The sequence below is a fragment of the Pantherophis guttatus genome, chromosome 3 (genome assembly GCF_059756535.1).
Source record: "Pantherophis guttatus breed Tessera chromosome 3, ASM5975653v1, whole genome shotgun sequence".
In the NCBI taxonomy this organism is placed as follows: domain Eukaryota; kingdom Metazoa; phylum Chordata; class Lepidosauria; order Squamata; family Colubridae; genus Pantherophis; species Pantherophis guttatus.
Window position 1 is genome coordinate 196,547,306 of NC_142065.1, and position 19,280 is coordinate 196,566,585.

The following is a 19,280-nucleotide window of genomic DNA, read 5'->3' on the forward strand; positions in this document are numbered from 1 at the left end:
GACAACTAGACACAAGAACATTTTTTTCCCAAACGCCATCACTCTGCTAAACAAATAATTCCCTCAACACCCTCAAACTATTCACTAAGTCTGCATTACTGTTACCATCAATCTTCTCATCGTTCCTATCACCCATTTCCTCCCACTTATGACTGTATGACTGTAACTTGTTGCTTGTAACCTTACGATTTATATTGTTTCCTAGTATGATTCGATTGCTTATTTGTACCCTATGACTATCATTAAGTGTTGTACCTTACGATTCTTGATGAATGTATCTTTTCTTTTTATGTACACTGAGAGCATATGCACCAAAGACAAATTCCTTGTGTGTCCAATCACACTTGGCCAATAAAGAATTCTATCTATCTATCTATCTATCTATCTATCTATCTATCTATCTATCTATCTATCTATCTATCTATCTATCTATCTATCTATCTATCTACAGTCAATGCTCAAAGATCAAAAATAGTAATCCCTTGATTTAATTATTAGAGGGTTAGGGTTGGGACGAGTGTTATCAGTGATATGCAATTTTATGTAATTTGTACTTAGATAAATTTATGTAATTGTTTCATTTCCATAATTGATATGAAAGGCATCATGTATGCTAAACATCCTATAACATTCCGTTTTATTTGAAATCTGCAAAACCTCTAGATCCATTAAACTGAGTCTTTACTATGGGTCTCTTCTCAATTTAGGTCATCCACCAACGCTGATCAAGGCTGCTTCTATCCACAGACTAGGTCTGAAACCACAATGGCAAAGGCTGCGACCAGTTGACCTGTGTCTCCAGACAGTCTGGAGTTCTGTATCTTAAAAATAGACCATTCCATTGTAGGTGCATTTTCTGTTAAGCATTGCCAACTAGTTATACTGATAGTTTTAGATAGTCCAAATTGGGGGTGGGGGGGATATGGGGGTGGGGGAGAGAAGTGTGTTGTTTGAATTTGCAGACTGTCTTACATTTCCAGTCCTTCCAGAAACAAAGTAGGTCAAGAAAACTCTCCAGATTGATATTTTCTCTTAATAGACTTTTGGTTAGTCACATGCTGTTATACCATTTCCACTTGTACACTGTGTTCTTCTTAATCATAAATGTATGTTTCCCATCACCACAAAAGACTTCACATGGCTCAAAGGAAATCTTTCTTCAAAGGGTTTAAAATGTCAAAGAGAAGCCCACCCGAATCTGAGAAGTAACCGTAGCTTGGGGGAATTCTTTCCTTAACTCATCCATAGTAGAAGAATACTAGCCAATTGAAGTGGCTTCTCTCACACCACATCTGAATTGGCTTTTGGACTCTTTCCCCCCCCCTCTCCTCCAGATAGAATATCTGTGTTTTCAAAAGATATTTGTGAATATCATTCAAATCTGTATGTCACTGCAAGCAGAGAAACAAGTTTACACTGGCTCAGGAAAGATGGAAAAACCAGGGTGAATAAATCTTTCTTTTGTACACTGTTAAAAGGGGGCTACACTAGGGGTTGAAATCCAGCAGGTTCTGACAGGTTCTGGAGAACCGGTAGTGGAAATTTTGAGTAGTTCGGAGAACCGGCAAATACCACCTCTGGCTGGCCCCAGAGTGGGGTGGAAATGGAGATTTTGCAATATCCTTCCCCCAGGAGTGGGGAGGGAATGGGGATTTTGCAGTATCCTTCCCCTGGAGTGAGGTGGGAATGGAGATTTTGCAGTATCCTTCCCCTGCCATGCCCACCAAGCCACACCCACCAAGCCACACCAAGCCCACCAAGCCACGCCCACAAAACCGGTAGTAAAAACAATTTGGATTTCACCACTGGGCTAGACCATTATTGACTTCTGTTTACCAGATCCAGGGGAAAAAAGTCTTCTAGAGCTGATCTATGCAAGAAACAGGACTTTTTCTCTTTTTATAACTTGTCCATAGAATTTATTTTTCCTGGAAATCATAGGAATTAGCTCTTTTGCAGCCCTTTAGGAAACAAGCTAAGGCTTAAATAATCTTTAACTGAAAATTATTATAGATGCCATAAATAAATAAATAAAATAATTGAAAATGTTTCCCCAAAAAAGAGTCTTTCGGATGCCTACTTCCTTAAAGCAGCCATGTTCTTTTTAAGGCTTCTTTATGAGGCTTAAAATAGATGCCTTTGCTAGAGCATGTTGGCTAATTAAAATGATTTTTAAAGCAGTGCCTTCTGTTTTTCAGATTTAAGCTTCCGATTAAGCAGGTAGAGAACTTTATAAACCTCCTATCCAGTGGTGAAATCTAAATTTTTTTACTACCAGTTCGGTGGGCATGGCTTGGTGGGCATGGTGTAGCTTGGTGGGCGTGGCAGGGGAAGGATACTGCAAAATCCCCATTCCCTCTCCACTCCTGGGGGAAGGATATTGCAAAATCTCCATTCACTCCCCACTCTGGGGCCAGCCAGAGGTGGTATTTGCCGGTTCTCTGAACTACTCAAAATTTCTGCTACCAGTTCTCCAGAACCTGTCAGAACCTGCTGGATTTCACCCCTGCTCCTATCCTACCTTAGTGGGTTTAAAATTAAAGTGGATCCGAATTAGACACCTTTTTAAGAAAAAGGAAATGTTCAAAAAATGAAAATGCTTGGTCACTTCCTAGGAAAAACCATTTGTCTTTTTAGTCCCCCATTGCCTAATATCAAGATTTTCCATTACTTGTTATCAAATGCTTTAGATGAAAACAGTGCATGGAACTTGGATTTTGTAGGTTCAATGCGTGTGCTTCACTATTATGCTTTGATCATGCCTTTTTGTTGGTTTCCTCCAGGCTCAGGAAAATTGGTGCTAAGGTCAGACTGTGTGTTCCCCTCAGATGCTTCACCCTGCATTCCAGTGAAGCTTCCTCAGTGCAGCTATCTTGTTGAAACACAGAATGAAATGTCTGCAGAAAATGTGGTCTGCACTTTGATCTTGATCTCTTTAAGCTGGAGGACAGCTCAAGGTTTTGGTGGCAAAACTTGTCTATGGCAAACGAGCCTCTTTTTGAGTGGTAGCTGCTTGCCTGTTAACGAGGAACACTGTTTTAATGATGAATCTTAGTACGAGCAGATTTCTTAATTCTTAAAGGTGTTTGGATGCTAAACAGGAGAGTAGATTCAGACTACTGAGAAAAAAATTTAAAAGCCTTATTAGACCATGGAAAGGTGTGATGCTCTAAGCAGACCATCATAAAATTATTTTGGGGTGGGAGGTGGGGGTAAGGAAAGTATGTTTCTTACTCAAGAAGTTTCAGGACAATGTTAGAAATGAAAGCCTAACCCCAAGAAAAAAAGCATGGGTGATTTATCCAGTAAGTCCAACTCTTGTGGAGAAGTCTTGAGCAAAGAACCTGGAGCTATCTAATTGGGTGTTATTGACTAAATTCACTGAAGTTCTTTGTTTATATATTGACTGATTAAAGATCTGAGACATATTTTTCACAGGTGGTGCTGACATAGCGATCCTATGGTTTAAACCTTATTGGCATTATTTCTTGGAATCATGCACCAACATGACTCAGAATTGGCACAAAAAAACATGGGGTAAGGTAGCATGCCAACATAATATTTTACTAAAAGTTAATTGATATAAATGTAATGCGGAATTGTTATTTTTACTTTGACGACTGTATAGAAAGTTTCCCTCTGTCATGTTATAGGAATAAACCAAATTGAGACAAGACGTGGATAATTCCATTTTTTAATTTACTAATATATGGAATGCCAGATATTGATTTGTTACTTGTGGATAAATTATTTATACCTTGACGTTTAAGAAGACAAGGTACCAAATAAGAGCTATGCCTAATTTTTGTTTTGTTATTGTATGTAGATTGAAAAAATATATTATGTTTTTGTTTATATGCTCATTATGAGTCTTTGTTCTTTGCCTGGTCTGCACAAGTTCACTATCTGTATCCTTAACATCATATCAACCAGTTGGTTCCATATTGGAAAAAAAATACTTTCCAAAATGATCTCAAGTGCCAATGGCAGACAACACTACAACTCTGACACTCTGCAAAAAACACAATGGTTTCTGAGTCTTACTGGAATTTTCTTAAATGTCACAGGGGTGGACATTGGACAATATTTGGTCAAATAGGACTTCCGGTTTGCTGTTTGTCGCTGCCAGACGTTCCTTTGGGATCGTCAGCTTCCATCGCCTGTCAGAGCCGCCTTCACAACGGAATGGTGGCTCGAAAAAACTCCGTTTCCATGAGGAAATGGAGATAGAGCCGGCAGGGGTGGGTAGAACTCTCTGCGGAGTCCCAAAAGTTTTTCCTTTACTTTTGGGACGGAGCGGATGAGATGCCCCGTATCCCCAGCCGCTGCTCCGGGCTTTGGGAGACCTCTGCTGATGCAGAGCCAGGCGTCAAAAGCAAGCCTGCAAATTTAACAGACTACTCAAAGAAAATGTGAGCTGGACCTGTAATACTGAACCGCAAGTATTTTACTGATTTTTTAAAAAATTACTTAAGAGAGAGGAGGAAAAGAAAGAGGAAAAAAAGCCTTTTAAAATGGCGTCGGCTGGAGGAGAGGCTGAAAGGGAAAGTCCTTTCGTTTTCTATTACTACAATGTAGCGGAATAAATACCACTGGCTACATTTGTAGACAAAACTTCGCTCCTGTGTCTTTTTCTCTTTTTTTTCCCTTGGAGACCTGATATTGTTGTTGATTGGAAAGAAGTCTTTTTTTTTTCTTTCTTGCTTTTTTTTAACAAAGCCTGCCTGGGCGGAAACATGGCACTGAGACTCATAAAGTCAGATAAACAAGAAGGGGGGGGGATTCCCCCACCAACAACTTAAAGGAACAAGTCTTAACTCTTCAGTCTCAGAAACCTGATTTTAATATAATAGAATTTTTTATAGAGGAGATTGAAAGAAGAGAGGAGATTGTGAATCAGCAACTTGAAAAATTTAAGCAGGAAATTAAAGAATGGTGAAATCTAAGTTTGATTTTTTGGAGAAAAAACTCTCAAAAGTGGCTAATGGTTTTACAGAATTTATGATACAGTTGGACACAAATACTAATGTACTAGAGTCTAAAATGGAAGAAATTCAAGATAAATTGGACAATAGAATTCAAAAAATTGAAAATGATTTGACAAACACTCAGGATAATAGCTTAGAAGAAAAACCTAAAATGGATGCTGATCAAAAGTATGGTAATGCAGAAAATCTGCAACAGAAGATTGAAAAAGAGATTTTAATGGTACAATATAATTTCACAGAATATGCGATAAGATTAAGAGGTTTGCAGGAAAATAATAGAGATGATTTAAGGAAAATATCTTCTGAATTTCTAGCTGGGATTCTAAAGGTTCAACCTGATGAAGTGTTTTGTAGGATTGACAGAGTTTATCGAATCAACTCCTGGATTGCCAAGCAAAGGCAATTGCCTAGAGATGTGGTGATTTATTTTACAGATAAAGAAATTAGGAATAATATCGTGCAAAATTCCTTCAATTCTAATTTGCAATTGTATGGAAGAAAGATTTGGATTTACAAGGAACTCCCACCTAAGATATTGATGGAAAGGAAGAAATTTGGTTTTTTGGTGAATGAGTTAAAAAAGAGAAATATCTCATTCAGGTGGGACGCCCCAGTTGGTATTATATTTAGATACCAAGGAGAAAGATATCAGCTAAATACTGTTGAAAGAGCGGAAGAATTTTATCAAAATAGGTTGAAAATGAACTTAACATCTTCAGGTATAATACAGGATAAGCAGAAGGAGCCGGAAATAAAGGTAAAATATCGAATTACAGAGACTGTACCAGATGAATTGCCTTTGGATTTATTGGATACCCCAGCTGGACTATCTACAAATTTGAGAGAAGTGGCATCTAACCTTAATGTGATGACTTATCAAGGCAAGGATAAGTATGGAAACCAATTAGGGGATATACAAGGGATAAAAAAGAAACATGAGATACAAAAATAAAACCAACAAGACCAATCTACAAAGCAGAATAAAAACCGACCAGATGATACACAATTTGTAGAAAGGAAACCAGGATGGAAACCAAACCCACAAAAAGAAAAGAAAAAAAGAAATAGGTGGCATAAAAATAGAAATTTCTAAATCAGGCAACAGTGAAGCCAGTGACTTTAAAATATGAATGATTATGTGTAAATACAGAAGAGGCAACGTATTGGTTAATATCATCCTGAGGATTGTGGCAGATCTCTGCATGGCCGTAATTTGGGGACGTGAAACGAGCCTTAAACTGATGGATTTGAATTATCCATTTTGGAATTTCTTTTTGTGTTGATAAACATATTATATTATCTTGAATCATAAGGCAAGAGAATTATGCTGGGGCATGCAGAAGATCGGGTTGTTACCCACTACGATGATGGGAATTAATAATCCTGATGAAACCCACAATTATTACTATATGGAATATAATTATAATGTCATTCGGGTGGTTGTTTTTACTTTTATACATATAAGAAGATATTTACTACTGATGGGGGCAGATATGATTGAAGATCCTGAATAAACTGTTGCACCAGCAAGCTATGTTACCTGATTATGGATGTTGGTTCTACCAATCCAGTGGAAAGACCTCAAAGAAGATACTATATGGATTATAAATTTAAAGTCATTGTCTTTTCTTTTTTTTTATTTAGATATAATGGAAAATATAGACATATATTTTTAAGTAGTGTGGGCAGTGAATCAAAGATATTAAGAAATGTTGTGTATGGTAATTTTGCATGATAGTGGGTGAATAAGAGTACCAAGAGCCTTGGTACTACAGTGGTTTAAAGCACCCTGTTATTAACACAGCTGCCTGCAATTTACTGCTGGTTCGAATCTCTCCAAGGCTCAAGGTTGACTCAGCCTTCCATCCTTTCTAAGGTAGGTTAAATGAGGACCCAGTTTGTGGGGGCAATAAGCTGACTTTGTATAAATATACAAAAGTATGAAGGCTATTGCTTAACGCATTGTAAGCCGCCCTGAGTCTCCGGAGAAGGGCGGCATATAAATCAAATTTAAAAAAAAACAAGCTAGTTAGTAGATTGATTAGTCTAAGAAAAGGGATTTTTAAGTGATATATTTAGGGGAGTGGAGGAAATGGATAGAGTGGAATAAATGTTAAACTAGATTTTATGGGGAAGGCCGCTTTGAAATGTTATAGTAATATATATAGAAGATTAAATGTTAAAGTAGGACTTATTGTATAGTTTTAAAGTGGAGAAGTTATTCTATAATGTCATAGTATAACGTCTTTTTTTTTTCCCTTTCTTTTCTCTTTTTTGAAATGTATGGATAAAGGGGGATGTTATAATATTAATAATATTTTTAGTAAGTAAAGGTCAATATCTAGAGGAGGGAGTAAGTAATCTGTTATGAATTAGGTTTTTTTTTTTTGTTATGAAGAAGTCACAGGGGGGGATGGGTGGGGAGGGGGGGTTAGGGAGGGGGAGGGAGAGGGGAAAAAAAGGGGGGGGAATTTGTATTTGAAAACTTTTTCAATAAAAAAAATATATTTGGTCAAATAAAGCTGTGCAAGCTAAACTGATTAAATCACCAAAGCAGGCAATTAAAAGTACACCACGAATTCTTCAAAACAATTGCATGCAAATATATCTATTTAATATTTAAAGAGGGATGGGAAAATTGGGCACTCCAAGGAGTATAGAATAGTGGAAGAAATGTGCAGAGTACATTCTACACTACTAGGTGTAGTAGACTACACCTAGTTTTAGAGATTTTATGTTGCAAATTTTTATGGGGTTTTATGTTGTGGATTTCAATGCTGGAAGCTGTGTAGAGTCACTATGTGGAGCTGGGTGGCCACATAAATTTGTTTAATAAAAAATAAATAGAAATGAGGCTCTGCATAGACCTGAATTCCTAAGATGGTACTGTTATCACTGGGTTTCCTGAGATCTGAAGGTATCTGGCTGTCTTTATTGCTATTCAATTCTTTTATATTCATGTTAGCATCTTTAAGAAATTTCAATCAGTTGTGCATTTCTTTATTCTATCATCCAACTTGCAGTCTCAAGGCAAAAGAGGTATCAGTCTTTATTTTCCAAAATAAGAAATTCAAGGACATATCCAGAACTGACCACTAAGTCAATTCCCTTTTAGCAGGACACCATTACACGATAACCATAGGTAAAGGTAAAGGTTCCCCTTGCACATATGTGCTAGTTGTTTCCGACTCTAGGGGGCGGTGCTCATCTCCGTTTCAAAGCCGAAGAGCTAGCACTGTCTGAAGACGCCTCTGTGGTCATGTGGCCGGCATGACTAAATGCCAAAGGTGCACAGAATGCTGTTACCTTCCCACCAAAGCTGGTCCCTATTTTTCTACTTGCAATTTTTTACATGCTTTCAAACTGCTAGGTTGGCAGAAGCTGGGACAAGTAATGGGAGCTCACGCTGTTACAAGGCATTAGGGATTTGAACCGCTGAACTGCTGACCTTTTGATCGACAACCTCAGCTCAGCGTTTTAGCCCCTGAGCCACCGTGTCCTTGCTAACCACCTACAATAACCATAGATGTAAATAAAATGGAACACAACCCTTCTGAGATCTAAAAGGTATATTTGTTCGGAGCCTATTCTGTTCCTAAAATGGTAACTGTGCCTCAGTGGCCACCTTTGGGAACATGATATTCATGCTTATCTAGAAAACTTGCTCAACAAGCTGGGCCCAGCTAATCCTTGGTTAAATCAAACTATACTGCCATCAGCTCCTTTGAAGCAAATGTTAAATTTGCATTAATGTACCGCAGAAAGGACAGCATGTGAACATAATCTGTCAGCGGGAGCTGAAAGGAGCAGCCTAATTGGAGCCTAGGTGTTGTCAATGTGTGATAATTTATCAAGATGGCATCGTCTTTTTCTCGTGAAAGATTGTTAATGTAGGTTTAGAAAAGGAAATATTTTTGAAAATCGAAGTGTTTACTGGATTCAAAATTTCATAAAATCATTTGTCGGATGAAGCTTTATTACAGAAATAGTTATACTGTGGTTTGTTTTTTTTAACTAGTCAGTCATACTAAATATAATCTTTTTAAAAAATACAATTTAAAAAAGCTTTGCTATTCTATGAAAAACTTAGTATTAGTTTCAGGTCTGGATTTGCATAGATGAGAGCCAAGATGAGCCCCTACTCTGCCATGAAGTTTACTGAGGATTTAAAAGTCGAGACACTTTTTTATTATTTCAGTTTCCTTCAAGAAAGTGAATTACAATCATAGCAATGTAGAATTAAAGGGAACACATTATGTCTAACGTCTTGTCTTGTATAGGAATCTAAAGCATCTAGGATACATAACCATCTAGGCCAGCAGTCAGCAACCCATGGCTCTGGAGCCACATGTGGCTCTTTCAACCCTCTGCTGCAGCTCCTTGTTGCCGGTCGGTGCCACAATTTTGAGAGGAGCTTCTGGTTTGGTGGGGGGGGAACATGGCGTGCCAGGAGGAGACTTTATGGCAAGGGGAAGGTTTTCTGGTCAGCTCCACAATTGATAGGGCTTTTGGTTAGGACAGATAGAGGAAAAAGGATGCCATGCTAGGAGGAGACTCTATGGTGGGGGAACTGGGCTTCTGGTCAGCTCCAGTATTGAATGGGGGGGGGCTTCTGGTTAGGACCAGGTTTGTGGCTCTTTGAGTGTTTAAGGTTGCCGACCCCTGACCTAACCTCTGTTCGAACACCACCAATAATGGGAGCCCATGCTGCTCTGAGTGTTTGGTTCCAATGTTGGTTTCTTCTGAGTCAGTTCATTTATCTGAGAGCAGATTCTCATACTGATAATGGGACTAGTAATTAATATGTAAACAAAAACCAGGTAGAGGCTGGCCTATCTTCTCAGAAAAGAAAAGTGTTCCCCTCTCTTTCACGGAAAGTGCAAGAGAAAGAAAACTAGAAGCAAATAGTTTAAACAATAAACAAGGTACACACTCGGAATCAAATGTGTTTGTTGAAATGCTTGTTCTATCTGTGTGGTTTTTTTTTCCCTTCTTAATAATTCTTACCAACAAAGATTAGAGAGTCATGTTTCTTGGTGGTTTGTTGTCAGTTCTGAGTGCCACTAGCAAATTCTGATAACTTTGAGTACCCAGATTCATGTTAAAACTGTCAGCTCCTCCTCAAAGTTGGAAAAAAGGTTAGTGCCACACACAAAATGACACTCCTGGAATTTTCTGCACACCCAAAGCATAAAAAGTGACCTTTTGACGCAGAGTACAAACAGAATATGTCCTGAGTGATGAGATGCTCTGCAGTTTAAAAGTTGGTGATTGTGAGGGGTTGTTGGGGAGGCGGAAATATTATGAACTGAGTCATTAAGTGTCTCCACTTCTCCACCCTAGAAGACTGATGCTGTTTGGACAAGTTCTTCTACTAGGACAATCTACAGTAGTTTGCTATCATACAAAGACAATATCCCAAGGGTGTCGCCTCTGTTATGGGTGATGTTTGCCTTGTCTGATTCATTTTTTAAGATGTTTGAATACTTTTAGCAGTTGCTTTTACATTTTCTTCTTTTACTAGACAGCTCTGTCATTTTTATCTTGCCAGTAATTGTTTCAGAATATTTTAAAAACACAGAAAATTGATGGCAAAAAAAAGGACCCAGTAGTCCATCAAGTCTGCCCTTTGAATTATTTGCTTGTTTGTTTCTGTTTTCTTTTTAATTTATTTATTATTTTTTATTTTAATTATTAATTTTTATTAATTTTTATTTCATTATTATTTTTATTTATTTATTGTATTTTTGTCGGATGATAGACATGTGTTTCCAAGTATGTTTAAACTCAGTTACTGGTGATTGACAAACTATCTTTATGGAAAGTTGATTCCAGGTTTCTATTACTCCTTTTGTGAGGTAATACTTTCTAACATTACTTTTTAACTTCCCTCCTGTTAGTTTGAAGTTATGCCTCATGTTTATTCTTTATTTTTGTAAGTTAATTTGAGGCTGGTCATAGAAAAAGGGAGAATAGGGTCCCTGAAAATACAAAACAAAGATTGTGCAAAACTAAGAAATAAATATATACATATAATTAAAAACATTATCACAAATTATCTTTATCTTTTAATTATGCTGGAAAAACAATTTTGTAGTATAATCTCTGGAAAAATTAGGAAAGATATTAAAAATGAGCCTTTTCTGGGTCTCCACATGAAACATCTAATCAAAAATAAAAATTTCAGTAGAAAAGAATTCTCAGTGTACGTATCCGTGTGTCTATATTTTAATCCATTACCACTTCAGAAAGGGCACCAGCTGAAAAGCAATATTATATAGGGTTACAGAAAGAGTAAGAAATTTGAAGCCTTTCATATCCTTTGAATTGTCATTCCCCAAATCCCTAATATTGGCCATACTAGTTCAGGTCAATGAGTGTTGAACCTGAAAACTTGGGAGCTCTCTATTTCTGAGAATTAGGGGGATTTCATTCAGAACTTCTGATTAGTGATGAAGCTTATTGATACAAAAAAAATCTTAACCTTTTAACTTTGCAATGCTGTTGTGAGGATAGATCGGCCAAGAATCAACCATGTTTGATCCCCCCACCATTTAACCTGCTTAAAGTTCCCCATTTGGTTTGATGTTCTTTGGACATAGTTATGTCTATTATCTCAAACAAATTACACAAATTGAGATGGATAAAAAAATACTTTGGCTGATTGTACCTCAGCAGAAGTTTTTCAGATAGTTTTTATCATGTATTGGGAACATAAGTATGCTTTTTTGGATGTAATCTCCATTAAAGAGTAGGAGCCTGAGTGGCGTAGGAGGCTAATGCCTCCTACTAAGGCAGCATTTAACATCCAGCTGCCTGCAATTACTGCGAGTTCAATTCTCACCAGGTTCAAGGTCGACTCAGCCTTCCATCCTTTCTAAGGTGGGTAAAATGAGGACCCGGTTTGTGGGGTCAATAAGCTGACTTTGTATAAAATATACAAAAGTATGAAGGCTATTGCTTAACGCATTTAAGCTGCCCTGAGTCTCCGGAGAAGGGGAGCATATAAAAATAAATAAAAATAAAATAAAATAAATAAAAATAAAATAAAAATAAAAATAAAAATAAAAATAAATCAATGGCTGCCTGGGAGGGAGTAAAGACACTCTAACTGTCAAGATCTTAGAAACATAAAATCTAGGACTGAGCCACAGAAGTGCTTCTAATTATGCTTCTCCTGAATAAAATCCTGCAAGAAGATATATATGCAAACAAAGTGAGGAATTTCATCTTTAACTCATTAATTTTCTATGAAGAAACCACATGGTTATACATTAAAAACAGAGCTTTATCATTCAGTACAGACTGTCTTCTCATTTACTTATTTTCTGAATAAAAACAGACAGCATTTTGTATTTGTTCTGATTTTAATAATGTAATAAAGCTGGGCTAAAAAAAAAAACAACCCTTGAAATCAATAGGAAAATGTAGAGAATAAAACCAGGCTCCAGCAGATTATGTCTATGGGTGTATATATATACTGTATACACATATGAGATTTTTTTCAATTGGTCTCATGCGAATCTTGTTAAGTCTGCAGATGGGCAAATACTTTTTATTCTTTTTGTGCTAATATTTTCTTCTATATTTCTTTTAACGTTCTTCCCCAAGAATGTTAAAATATCCCAAGAATTGTCAATGTGTGGATTTGTGTAGGGTTCTGGAGTACTTATTTTGTTTGAAAAATAGTTGGTAACTATGGGGGTTTTGCCCCTTAAAGTTACTGATCTGGTTTTACTCACAGTTGAACAGATGAACTGATATTCAGAAGGATAAGTAAATAAGACACTTTTCTGTGTTGGGTTGGATTAGCAACGTCTCATTCACATGTGTGAGTGTTCAACTTGATCTGCGGTAAAGAAAAACTCAATAGCCCATCTATGTGTGAACACATTCAAATGGAAGATTGACATTTTAGGTTGGATAGCATCTCATCTGGAATTTTTTTTTTTTGATTCACACCTTTTTTCTTTTTAAGTAAGAATAACTTGTGCAATCCGCTTTTTATTACAAAGAATTTTCCTTGCTCCCAGTTGTTCAAGATCTTAGATATAGATGGCTGTAACTAGAATGATTAACAGGTTACAAAGAAAACACAACCCTCAGCAACTCCTGTGTGTTTCAGTGGTACATATCTCCCTGTAGATCATTAATTGGATTCAGCATTTCAGCATTGTATTATCAAATTGGAGGACCTAGACTGACTACTGGTGATTACAGTCTAACGCTAGCATTTTGCAGACGTTGTAGACTTAAGTGTTCCCATTATATATGGAAAATGAACTAGGCTATTGCATTAAGAGCTGAGATTGTGGAAAAATTATTAGTAATATATATGGCTGCAAAGAACAGATTTTAATTATGAGTAGAAGGTTGTTGGAAGCAGAGAATCAACCTTAATGTCATCATATGTTGGTAAAATAATTAGGGAAATGAAAAAGCTAGGTCCTTAAAGCATGGCTGAAAGTTTGGACTAGCACAAAATGCTACAGCAGTCCTACCTTTATAACAAGGTTTCTCAGCCTTAGCAATTGTAAGTTGCATGGACTTCAGTTCCAGAATTCCTCAACCAAAATTGCTGATTGGGGAATTCTGAGTCCATACATTTTAAAATTCCCAGAGTTGAGAACCACTGTTTTTGAGTGATGCTTAGATTTATTTATTTATTTTACTGATGCGGTTTCTAAAATCAAAGTCCACAATTTTGTGTTTGCACACGATAATGATTTTTTTTAAAAAAAAAATAGAAGAACTGTTTTATGGATCTCCTTTGGTAAAGCTTAATTTGACCATAATGAAGTTCATGGCCATAAAAAACAGACCATCAAGAGAGACGGAGACAAAATAAGTAAACAAATGCATATGATTGAAGAGGTGATATCTAGTAAAAAAAAGAAGAAGTAATAATTAATGTTCTTGTTGTCAGATTAATGACTGCTAACAAGTAGATAAGGTCTCCATTCTTTCATTCTTATATAATTAAGTGCTTGATGTTTTCTTGAGACTCGGAGCAGAAATAGTAAAATGCACGTGGGTGGTAAAATGTCTATGTCTGTTCGAAGCTAAATGTTGACTCACATTGTACGGCTCCTTCTGTACATGAATATTTTAATCGTTCCTTGCATAGATTATCCAGCATGACCTGAGCTGCCTAATCACAGATGCAGCCACCAGTCAATTCCTTGATGGCAACAGATGAAAGCACTGTGCTGAAATAGTCTGTATCTGTGAAAGCCAAATTCACATGTTAGATTACAGCATGCAGGGCCTAAGGGTTCTTATATGACTGCGTAGCAAGGCATCTCATGTGAACCAGCCTTAAGGAATTTTACAGGGAGAAGGAATAAAAATAGGGACGATCCATAGCTGACTGTTGGAATGTATACTTTCTATGTTTTTTAATGACAAGACAGTTCTCTTCTAGCTAAAGAAAGCCAAAGTGGGTAGTTAGTTGTGTCTCCACAGGTCTTATGCTTCTGCCTTCAGGATCACCAGTTCCCCATACCAATTGCAACTCTAGTCCTGGTGGTCTTGATATTTATTGCTCCAGGTGTTGGCTTCCTAATTGCACATAAGCTTACCTGCTATGCAGAGGGGGCTGTTCATCTACAGCCAGTGATGGGATTCAGCCAATTCGCACCACTTCGGGAGAACCGGTTGTTAACTTTCTGAGCAGTTTGGCAAACTGGTTGTTGGAAGAAATCATTAGGGCAGAGAACCGGTTGTTAAAATTACTTGAATCCCACCACTGTCTACAGCATACCCCTCAAAATTTATTTTGTATTAAACATTTTACAGATGGCACATGCCTCCTGAAAAATTGGCAAGAATGTTTAAAGATAAATCAGCTAAATGTTGGAAATGCCATCAGACACCAGGATCATATTATCATATGTGGTGGACATGTCCAGAAGTGAGAAATTATTGGATTAAAATTAAAACATGGTTAGAAGAAATGATACAACAACATGGATTTAAAACCTGAACTGTTCCTTTGGGTCTCTTACCAAAGAAATTTAGTAAAGAAAATACATATTTGATTATACATGTTATAACGGCAGCGAGGATAGTATTTGCGCAAAGATGGAAAGCAGAGAAAATCCCTACAGAGGGAGAAATAATTAAGAAAATATTGGATATTGCAGAAATGAATAGATTGACTTTGACAATTAAAGAAAGAGAGGAATCGGGATACTTTAAGGTATGGGGGCAATTTTATCATTGGTTAGAGAAGAAATATATATAGGGTGATGTAATGAAATGAATGAAGAAGAAAAAAGAGAAAGAAGATAGATAAATGTATTAATAGAAAAGCAAGAAATCTAGGAGAAATGTTATAATAAATGAAATGATAATATTAAGATATGATAAATAGTGGAGGAGTAGGAAGAAGACACAAAAGATGTACTCAGATGATACACTGAATGATGGATACACTGAATATGTATTGTATGTTTGTTTGTCTATAAAATAAAAAAGCTTTTATTAAAAAAGTTGTATTTACCGATGAAGAGGGATATTTGTAGCTCAGGGTTGAAATGAGGGGACCTTGGTATTCACTGAGCTTGGTTGTTTTCTTACAAATGAGGTAGTGAAATGTTTGCAAGAAAACAACCAAGCTCAGAGAGTACTAAGGACCTCTCGATTTTGAATTTTTTTCAACCATTCTCTTTCACTTTGATGAAGTAAAAAGTGTTCCACCTTCTCTGGAGAATTCTTCTGATTCATTGAAAGGCAGTCAAGGCAGTCTTAAACAAATATCAAGTCTTCCACTGTACAATTAACTCTCTTTAATTCCCCATGCCTCAATTAGATGTATGGTGTCCTAGAATATTTCCTGCTATGTCATTTGAAACCTAGAAGCATGGACAGCCAAGGAAGCTGCCCAGCTATGGAGCTATGTATTAGATAAAAAGCAATATCAGCAATATCTTCTAGCATCTCAGAGCAATAATATAAGCTTCCAAATATTGGGATATATTGGAAACTTGAGCAACATGGGTTTGCACAACATTATTTCTAAACTAAATCACAGTTCTTTGATAAATGTACTTATAGGAGGGAAAGAATGTAGGCCAGCTACCAGTTTCCTTCTAAAAGGCATAAACAGGTTTGCTCAATAATAGTAGCATTGCAATCATCCATGGAGCTCAGTAGCTATTTTCACCTACAACTACTGGTTAAGAAAGAGAAGGTGGATACTAGTAGCCGAATGACTGTAGCCCTTGGGAAGAATTGATATTCTTTGAAGTTGAAGACAAGGCTTGGTGAAGCTTATCAGCATGGAAAGATGAATCTCATGAACAACCTATATGCTACATTAGAGCCTGCAAAGTTTGGCTTTGGTGAAAAATGTATGGGATGGCCATTAAAATAGCCCAAAAAAGGAGGAGATGACCAACAAAAGGAGGACAGAGTAGAGGGGTGATTGTTTAAAATTATCTCTAACTAAATAAACAAACAACACACGTGAATTAGATGTGTTTACCAGACCTCTAAGGATTCTTCACCTACCCCATATGCACACCCATATTTTTCTGTCACATTTCTAAATAATTGACTTTTTGCTTTTTATAAAAGAAGGCCCTTGCAGTAGCATCCACCTTCATGGGAAACTTTAATGCACCATCATCAGAAGAAGGAAGAAGGGTCTAAGAGCTTGCCTCAGAGTTTAGCATCTTCAGACCTTTACTTCCAGCCTTCCTGCCATATCAAATGTCTTGCATGCCTCACATTTTTATTGCCTCCTAGTTTAATTTCAAGATGTTTGGAGAGAGAGAGAGAGAGAGAGATGGAGAAAGAGACAGACAGACAGACAGACAGACAGACAGACAGACAGACAGACAGAGAGAGCGAGAGACAGAGAAAGAGAGAGAAAGAGAGACAGAGAGCTACCAGATCAGGTACCACTAGGTCCAAAACTGAAACAATCCCTATATTGCATCAAAGAAAGTCAGAAAAATAATTTTTCACTACCATATAGAAGTTTTCCAGAGCTTTGTAATTCAGGTTTGATAATTCTGTGAGAGAGGAGAGGGAAACAGCAGAAAAGACAGAGAAAATGTAACTCTGTCATAGAATAGAGATAGATGGATTGTTCTGGAATCAAACTAATTTTGTACTTAGCATTAAAACTCTTCCAATCCTTAGTAGACACTCCGTGAATAGTTTACAATAGTCCCCTACCCCCAGTGGTGATTTAGGTCATGTTTTAGGATGTGGAGAAGTTGAAACAATGGAAATAGAAGAATTCACATGTCCACACTCATCCTTATATTCCAACCAACCTCCAAATTGATCAGAAAACCAGCATTCTGCCTCTTCATATGATATCTCATTGCTAGTTAATTTCTTGCAGCAGGTAAACAAGGGGTCAAAATGTTGAAAATTGTGTTGCGGCATCATAAAGCAAGTCCTGTGCCTTTTCCATGGGCATCATGATGTTGTATGAATGCCCAAAAGGAAATAATAAGAGCCTCATATGCCACTGATTTCTTATCTCACTCTGGAAGCTTGAGAGGATAAATACCAGCTCCATCCCATCAATATTAACTGCTTCACTATATCTTTTTTGCAGTAGAAAAAATAACAACCTTGCAAAGGCTTGGCTAAGCTGTTAGATGTCTTTGAAAGTGTCAAAGTTAATAGAGATGGTCCATTTCTTGTGGATGAGTAGCCATAAGCTAAGAGGAAGTTCTCTTTTATGGATTTGTAACTGAAGAATAGAAAGCAAAGTATAGTAATGAAGAGACAGTTCTCACCATTTACATAAATATTGGTTTCCTCCAAGATTCTGCTTTGAAGCCATTCTTACAATTGATCTATAGTTTAGCATGTCTAAAGCTGCCGAATGCTGATGCCAAGAGATTATTTAGATAAATGAAACAAGGAAAAAAGAAAAAGCTAAGGATAGATTGGGAGAAGCCTGAAAAAAGAGAAATAAAATGATTGAGATTGAGAAAATAGATCTTCTCTGGGATGATCCAGCTTTTCAAGTCTTCCAATGGTGCACACATTACTGTTGAAATCACACCCATCCACATTGCTGCTGGTTGACCTGTCCTTCTACTTTACCCAGAATATAAGATATCTGAAGGGACCTAAAGTTTCCAGGTGTGACCAAAATGATAATTTGAGCCTCAAATAAAAGAAAAAATCTGAATTGATTTGTTTCAACATTGATTTTTCTTTCCTGGATGTCCATAGTATTTTCACAAATTTTGTCCAACACCCGAGATAGAAAGCAACAATTTCTATTTTGCTTCCTTCAAAGTTCAGTTCTGATTTTCATGGTGAATCACAGGGAAAACCATTAGCGGCATCATTTTGATCTTTCCAAGATCTTCATTATTATCTTGCGAGGTAAACAAATATAAAATAATGCAAATGGGATAAAACCCTAACATCAGATATAATTAATGTTATATGCTATTGGTTCTGACTTTGAATGACGAACTAGTACAGGGATCTCAAACTCGCATTGTCACATTGTCATCATGTGATGTAGTGCAACTTTCCCCCCCATCACTAAAGTGAGGGTGGGCGTGGCCAGTGCCTGACATATTTATTTATTTATTTATTTATTTATTTATTTATTTATTTATTTATTTATTTATTTATTTATTTATTTATTATTCGTATTTCTATGCCGCCCAGTACAGCTAGCTGCAGTACAGCACTCTAACCACTGCACCACCTCAGCTCGGCATCTGGCCCACAGGCTGTGAGCTTGACACCCCTGAACTAGCAGTAGTCTGTTATCTCTGAAGAGCAACCTCAGACAAGTTAATGGACTTGAGAACGTTTTAATTTCTAAGAATTATTATTTTTTGGTTATTGTTATATGCAGTTAAAGGTTGTGGGGTTTTCTATAAGCCACCTAAAAGTAACCAAATAAAAGGCATGCACACATATCCCTTTGTTGTTTGTCTTCCTTCTCCTTCCTTTTTCTATTTCTTAGGAGAAGGGATGGCAGAACCTGGGAGTGGGGTTAAAAGAGGGATCAGCCAAGAATCCCTATGTAGCCACAAGTGGACTAAGTCTAACTCCCGTTGAATTCTCTTGACCCTTATCTAATCCTAAGCAAGTGCTGACTGTTACTTGAGAAGATTCCTGTGCAAAGGCTTTCTGGCAATCAGTTTAATTGAATTTCATGCGAGGACCTGGTCTTTCATGCCTGACAGGTTTCTCTGTGTTGAATTTTCAATTGTCAGCTGACCAGGAAATATTCTTTGTCCTTTCACAGCATCATCCATACCGACAGTGCATCAAAATATGATTAGGATAACCATT